The sequence below is a fragment of the Acomys russatus genome, chromosome 20, assembly GCF_903995435.1.
Source record: "Acomys russatus chromosome 20, mAcoRus1.1, whole genome shotgun sequence".
Taxonomy (NCBI): domain Eukaryota; kingdom Metazoa; phylum Chordata; class Mammalia; order Rodentia; family Muridae; genus Acomys; species Acomys russatus.
This window is the reverse complement of record NC_067156.1, coordinates 68,504,135-68,512,299: the sequence shown is the minus strand read 5'-3', so window position 1 is coordinate 68,512,299 and position 8,165 is coordinate 68,504,135.

Below are 8,165 nucleotides of genomic sequence, written 5' to 3'. Positions count from 1 at the left end.
CTTGAAAAGACATATCAGCTCGACAAAATGTCTCACATTTTGTGCATCATGTTAAAAGTTTTCAAAATGGCCCTCATAACATCACTCAGAGCAGGATCCAGTGACTGAATAAGTGGAAACTGAGGCACACATGGTTTGTCCTGTGTGTTGGTCTAAGAAACATGCCCTGGGGGCTTATCAGAGGCCTTGGCCCATGGAAATGGCAGTGTGGCTGCCCTGGCTGAGGCAGAGCTGAGCCTGTCTCAGTGGTGGGAAAAGCTCGTTGAGAGCTGGGCTCTCAGTGGTAGGAGAAGCATCCTGTACACCCACTATGGATAGAACTGACGAGCGGAGAGTGAGTGCCACTACCACTGGCTTCCCGGTTGTCACTTTGGCCAGAGTATCGTATGGAGAGAGGCAAAGATGATGAACAAAGCAGGGGCCTAGGGCAGACCTGTGACGTGTTAATTATGTGGACCAGCTGGGTGTTTTGTGAACTGTGTGATGCAGTGTGTCAGGTCACATGACAGTTTCTGATTCCTGAAGAGAGAATAAACTGAATGACTTTAATCAAAGATGACGAGTCCTCTCAAATGGACTCTAGTAGGAAATCCCTCTGGTGGCCATACAGATCAGTCAGGAAGGCCAGAGAGCTATCCCCAGGGGCTACTTAAGAGAAAAACACAACCTGGAAGCTGGAGTAAAGGCAGGGGACACCAAGATCTTAGCACCACTTGTCAATTGCTCAAAGACGCACACGAAGCATGCACACTTGAGCGCTGGGAATGAGACTCAGTTGCCTGGCACACATAAAGTCCTAGGTTAGCATAAGCCAGGCATGGTGACGTGACAAATGTCTGCAGTCCCAGCGCTTGGGATATGGAGGCAGAAGTAAAAGAAGTTCAGGGTCATCCTTGATAGAGTTTGAGGCCAGCCTGGGCTACATTAAGACACTGTCCGTTTCACTAAAAGAAAAAGGAGGCAGTCGAAAAGTCACAACATCTAGGGACATTTGAAATCCATGACAAGCAATGCAGTGCAGGACAGAGGCCATTCTTACCAAAATGCAACTGTTGAGCCTGAGTGCTCAGGAGTGTTTGAGTGTATATACAGTTTCCCATGGAAAGGGCTAGAACCACATATAGGTTAATTGGGGGGAAGTAATCATTACATTTACTAACTACCTGGTCCCTGACCACCTCAGTGAGAGACACTGGTGAAATGGCGGTGGGAGCGATCCCAGACATCTCAGGAAGCTACGAGTGACGTGTGGAGAACGGAGGGAGTGTGTGGAGGAAGGTGCTGGCTTCTGCAGGCAGTATAATAGCCATGAAGCTTACCTCTTTTTGGTCCTAAGGGATATAAAGCCATCCTGTGGGGGACAGGCTTAGAGGGCCAAAGCAGCAGGTCTCCTCAATGGACTGACATCACTCCCACCATTCCTACTTCAGTGGGTGATTTCCGGATTCATGAGGGATGTTCCTGTGCGCTGCACAGTGGCCTCCTCATCGCAGGTGTGGCGCCCCCTGGCACACAGGCTAGGGATGTGCAAACCACAACAAATCTGAGCCACACCCTGAACCTGATTTCTGACAGGACTAGCTGGCGCTTATGGTCCTCTACTTCAGCTTTCCATCCTAAGATGGAGTTAGTGATGTTCACTCTGGAGAGCAGAGACTCACACAGAGGAGCAGCCTTGAAACTGCAGCGCATGCTGGTCTGCACTTGTGCCATCTCTCTTCTGGGACAGGTCAAGAAGATCCAGATGAAGACAGCTACTGTGCTTCAGACCCAGGATCCACCATGGACCACAGGTCTCCCCTCAACCTGGTCCTCTCTTGACCCCCAGTGCCTATCCCGAGACAGTCTGTCATGTTTCTCAAATCTGCTCTCAAGTCCTTGACGTTTAACAACAGACTCTGAAACACGCAGCCACCTTTGCCCTGAGCCAACGGCAGCTGATGGACACCTTTTCTTCCCGAAGCTTCACTTGGACATCAGAGTAACTGACAAGGATTCTTGCTACCTTTCCTCTGTGGAATCTGACAAAGTATGTTCGGGATGCGCTCTATTCCCCCAAGTCAACTTCCCGGGCGTCTCTCAGAAGCACTACTGTCGTTTTCCGCTTTAGTCTGCAACCTTACCAGCAGAGCTGTTTGAATTCCCTGACTGCTCCAGGGATGTGAGACTACCTAGTTCTAGACATCTGTGTGCATGAGCTCTAACCCCCTGCCTCCAAGTGTCCTCTGTCCCTTCCACACAGACCACCACCCACCCGGGCTGAACGCATCTGCCTCTAGGGGTTTTGATTCCTGCTCCGCTGTGAGGCCAAAAAACAGGCTTTTTCTTTCTCCTTTGTCCACATAGAACCCCACTGTTGGCTCACAGCAGCCAGTGTGCTTGCCAAACTCACAACACGGACCTATTTCTGTACATGTCCCACAATTTTAGTGGAACCAGAACCCTCGAGAGTGTGAGACAGCGTGCCTCCCTAGCTCTCTGAGCAAGGTTAGACAGCATTTCTCATAAACGAACCAGACACAACTCAAGGACCAGCCGCCTCCACTAACAAGCTACCCCACTGTCCTGTAGCTGACTTACTGGGCCTAGGATGACACCCCAACCTCAAAGCCGAGCTCCGGGGCTCCAGGCCTTTCACAACTGCTACCCAGCTGTGTCTGCTTTGCAAACAGAGCCGTCTCCTCTGACTCCCCTCTTTTCCTGTGACTCTCAAAGAGTTCAGAAAAAGTGAAAGGGGTGGTACAAGAGTTAAGTGAAAGGAGCCCATCTTTAGGCCCTAGATACTGCCCTACTGCCAAGTGATCCAGGTCTGCCTGCCCTTGAGAAGTCACCAGTTGACTCTGATGTCCTTCTCTTGCTAAATCCTTAACGTGGAATCCTACACATCGTCCTCAACTGGAAAGAGCCATTGTTGTCTGAGCATTTGCACACACCCAGGGCTGTATGTATGTATGTATCCCCCTTCTGTGATGACCTCAAGTGGTGGGGGCTTTGGGAGAACAGTCCTTCAGAGCAGGACCCTCCGAGGTGGGATCAGTGCCCTTATGAAGGAGGTGGCAGGAGTGTCTCCCTCTACCCAGGGATGATGCAGCAAAGCCTATCACTGAGATAGAGCTGGTACCAACTAAATACCATGTCCTTGGTGCCTTGCTCCTGGGTTTCCCACTACCCAGACTGAGAATCTGCTACTCCAAATTGACCCAAAGTAAGGCATTTTGTTATAAGCTCCCAGAAAGATCTCTCATCACATTTATTTTTTCTCTTCTGATATGGTAAATACACTGGGGTGTGTGAGTGCATGCTGCTAGGATCCTATAGGACACCCTGGAAGTCATCCTAGGCCTGTGTCAGTTCAGAGTATGGTACTGAATGAGTCTGGCCCACAAGCAAAAGCCAGAATTCATATTTTAATTTGCTAGTCCCTCTAGTAGTATTGACCTAAAAACAAAACAAAAACAAAAAGCCACCAATTAGGAATTTGACTACAGCATATCAAAGGAGGTGATGGCACTGTTTCATCACTTGAGTGTCAGCTGTGTATGGGTGTGTGACAAGGCCACACTCAGCTTTTGCATTACATCATGGACACGGTGATCACTGGCTGGTCTTCTCCCCCAATTCCCAACAGCCAGGGCAGTTGTCTCGCTCCAGGCAGATCAGCCGCATGCATGTCCTTGCTGTCGCACAGAAGGACAGAGAACGCAAGGCTACTACTGCGTTTCTATGCAGAACAAGGGAAAATGTGTATCTGGGATGTGAACACAGGAACATCAAGTCTGTGAGCTCACCACCTGCTAGTGACATGGGGATCTAGGCTAAGCTTGGCTCCGTCACATTGCAGCCTCAGCCACTCATTAAGGACTTGGCATTCCCATCTTCTCACTGGGCATCTCACGCCTGGATGAACCAGCCATACAATGGCAGGAAGAGCCAGAAAAGCCACACATCTCGCCTGAACCAGGGATGGCTGCATTTCCTCTGTTCAATCCTGGGGCCACTTAGGAAATCCCTCAAAAAGGACCATTTACCTTGAAGGGCGGCAGGAATGGGTGCAAGTGAGGTTGCCCATGACTCTATGGTTAGGGGAGCTGAGGTCAGTGGTGGCCAGACTTCATGTGCATGCCCACAAAAGCCATGTCCAAGTACTTGTTCATCCCTTTTAAGGGCGGGCCTATATATGGGGCTACTATGTATGCCTATATAGGTGCATTCTTTACCTTTAAAACATAGTTTGTTAGACATCTGATGGCCAGACTCCCGAATCAAAAGGCCAGAGGCCCTAAAAGTCTGAGACAGAGAGTCCAGGCAGGGCGGGCAGCACCCTGACCCCCTCCCCGACACACTGCTGTAAATGCCACCGCACCAAGGATCTGTCTAATCTTCCTATAAGGATTAAAACAGACTTGTCCAGCCAATAGACAAGAATGAATGCTGCAAAAACTGAGACAGGCTTTTCATTAAAAACAGAAAGAAAAAAGAAAAAAGGCGTATCCCGGAAAACACAAAAGATTGCGGTGGGGCTGTCTATTTTGGCATCTTTTTAGATGAATCATCCCGTGGCTTGTTGTAAAACTGTACAAATAAAATATAGTAGCATTTGGGCTTATGTTCAGCCAATAAAAAGAAATAACCATAGGTCAAGACAGGCTGTCAAAAGATGTACGCCACCTTCTAAAGGAGGGGCAAATGTCTTACAACTCCAAGATGTCTTTATTTATTTCAAATTCCAATAGAGTGAGTATGTTTTATCTAAATACTTTTTAGCACACAGCTGTAACATTGAATTGCTTTTTCTCAGAAATAGTTAAATACATCAATCTAGTTACAAATTCTAATATAAAGAGTACAAAATAGAGCATTATAAATTGTATTTTTAAAAAGAAACACAAACTCTATGGTCTTCTGCATCTTACCACCTCAAAGAATAACTGGTGAAGAAACACTTGGCTTGGTGGTCACCTCACACAGGCACACAGGTCTCAGGGCTCTGCCGTTTGCACAGTAACCAGCGTCAAGAACAGCTCGGGAAAGCCTTGTGCGCGGGAGCCGTTGTCTGTGTTTACTTTTCTTTTTGTCTTTCTCTCAGAGAATAGAAGTTGCTACATTTATAACCATTAGACAACGCATCACGTTCTGCAGGTGCTGGAGGGAGGGGTCCTGTCTCCTGGAGAGCTGCACCCCGTTAAAGACACCCTCGTCTGCCCAGTGTGTTGTCAACTCTCCTGGTTCCAAGGAGGTAGAGAGAGAAGCCAGAGGGCACCTGAAAGGAGTGTGGCTCTAGTCCCAGTGCCTCCCAGAGAAGCCTGGATATGTGCTCAGCAGCCAATCCAAGAAGGCAGCCCCTACAGCCCATGTACGCCACCACTCTTATTTTCCCGGAGTGGCCTTGTGCTGCCTTGGAACACCAGTGTCGTTCTGGGCTTAAAAAATAAATAAGTAAATATTGGGGAAACTTCTTAAAATATCTAATACTTTTCAGATCCAAAAAAGGCAAAGTCCACTTGACTTGGAAACTGTATGGGAGAGGCTGAACCGCCCCCACCTGAGACTGGAGAGACAGCGGAAGTGTGGGCAGGTACAGTGGGCAACTCCCTAGAGGAGACAGTTAGCACCCACTGCTTACTCATTACTTATAAATTTAAGTCTTCATTCTCTAAAATGTCTTGAGAAGCTCCTTATGTGTTACTTGTGTTTGACGTGAGGAAGAAGTGTAAGAAAAGAGGGGTGAAAGGGAGAGAAGCAGGAAAGGGAGGTGGGCTGGGCTGAGCTGGGTGCCAGGGAGCAGGCGAGAGGACGGGCAGGGGGGACACACAGAGCAGCTGCGCTTAGACAACCAAACCCTTTATTGTCTAGTTACATTAGACGCAACACTGTAAAAGTCCCACTAGGAAACAAGGAGACAGCAGATTCGCAGAGGTAGTAGGAAGTCTGTAACAGTCAGAAGTGTGGACATCATCAGTGGGTGGCGAGGGGGAGAGCAAACCAAAACAGATTGGCTAAATAAATAAGAAAACACAAACCGTACTAAACACTGTGGTTGAGCTGACATACACAAATTAACAAACCAGTCCAACAGTGATGGCCAGTGGGGACAAGGAGGCCATCCGCCCAGGCCAGCACATAGCTGTCCCTGAAGGAGTGTGCACTGGGGGTGGGGGGGGGGTGTCTCGTGGCATTGTGGCCACACGAAAACTGTATCTCTGTGCTTCGAGAGGCAGGTCACCCCGGGATTGGCTGACGACACTCAGCTGCAGGGACCTGGGACCCCTCTTCTCCCCGTCAGGCCAGCTGGGAGGGAGACTCGCTTCACTAGAAGGCAGCCCATCCCCGACCCCCAACCCCAGCTCTCAGTGACAAGTGCAGCTTCAGACACAGTAAAAACACAGACGACACCTTTGTGTCCCTTTGTGTAGAGAATTTTTTTAATAACTAAAACAGAAATAGACAGGGCCAAATCACAGGCCCCTGCACATTCCTAACTGTCACCCTTACTTGCAGCCAAGAAAACAAAAAGCCAGAGAATGCAGAAACGATGGGGGGACTGTCAGAATGCTCGACCGTGAATCTACAGAAAGGTCCTCTGCTGCCTCAGGTGGGGGGAGAGGAATGTGTCTCCGCGACCTGCCTCAGAAGGAGCGATGCTCGCAAGCACTCTACACGGCAAGCCGTTCCCATCCACACCTGGTGCAGGAGTATTAGGAAAAAAATAAGTAAAAAAAAATATAATTATGTATATATACATATATATATGTATATATGTATCTGCTAGCAGGTTAGCATTGCATTGTCTGCAAGTGTCGCAGTCACCTGAACGGTCAAGTAATTAAAACAGTAACAAGTAGAACCCAGAATCAAACATTAGCTAACAATAACAATAATAATAATAATAATATAATAATAATAATAATAATAATAATCCAACAGATCATTAGAACAGAAACCACACGCCAAGGTTCATGTATACATGTGTTTAAACAAGTCTTTGTATCAGAAGCCCCTTTCCTACAAAAACCGCACTGACCCATCACTGTGGTAAGTAAACTGTCGCTCTCACCAGTATTAAAGGTTAGGATAATTTCTGTACATGTAAAATTATTGCTTTTTTTTTGAAAAATATATTTAGCATGCTCGTCTTAATCCATTTTCTGCCTTTACAAAATTTCACAATTAAAAAAAAACTAGTAAAGCTTTTGCAAAAAATTTCACAGAACGTTTCTTATTCAAGGCAGCAGTAACTTTTGATAATGCATAAAATCATATGTGCAAACATCTGGAACTTGCAGAAGTATCGCCATCACACACAGTGTCACAGCAATGGGAAAAGGAAAACGCTGCTACCTGCGGAATACAGTTCCGACTGTGCACGCTGCGTGGGCTCAGAACCCCTGCTAGGGCCTTCACCCCACCGCAGAAACGTGAACTCGCGTGACAAAGGAAGAGGTATATAAAGCCGTCCTCGCCCTCAGGCCTGGCGCCCCCAACGATCTGTGAACAGAGTCACTCGTCCAGTGGCAGTCACCAGGCCCAGGGGGAAAGGCATCTATTTGCTGGGGTTCTGCAGGGGAAAGGCTGGGGTAGGGAGGAGAGAGAAGGCTCCAGAGCACTAGCACCCTAATGACCTAGGGCCCCCGGCCTGCTCAAGGACCCTTCTGCCATCACTAAAACAGGCCCAGACTGGGAGGATTCAGTGGCTTATCTGTTAAGACGTGTGGTCTTGTGTGAGCAGTTTGCAGAATGTAGCCCTGTTACAAAAAAGGTCCTGAGAAAAAACAAAGACGCCCGCTCTTCTTAGTGTTCGACTAATGTCTCTTTTCCAGAAGCAGATGTATATGTGTGTGTGTGTGTGTTCCCATCTCTGCCGTGTTTCCTGTGCCAGACACAGCCCAAGGGCGACAGGAGCGGTTCAGAGGGGGGTCGTGGCCAGACCTCCAAACCATGAGGATCTCATCACCCTGCCTCGCCAAGCCTTATCTCTGCGGCACCCTAACGTCACCCTCTGTCTTACCTGCTATGTTAAATACCCACTGAGGCAGGGAGAGGCAGCGGTGCGGACCCCTCCGCTCCCCACATCCTCCAGCAGCATCTGTCCTAAGCGCTGGAACTCCCTGTACAGTGCTTGGGGTTCACCCCATCCGGAACACACCAGTATCTTCTTTCCAGTGTCT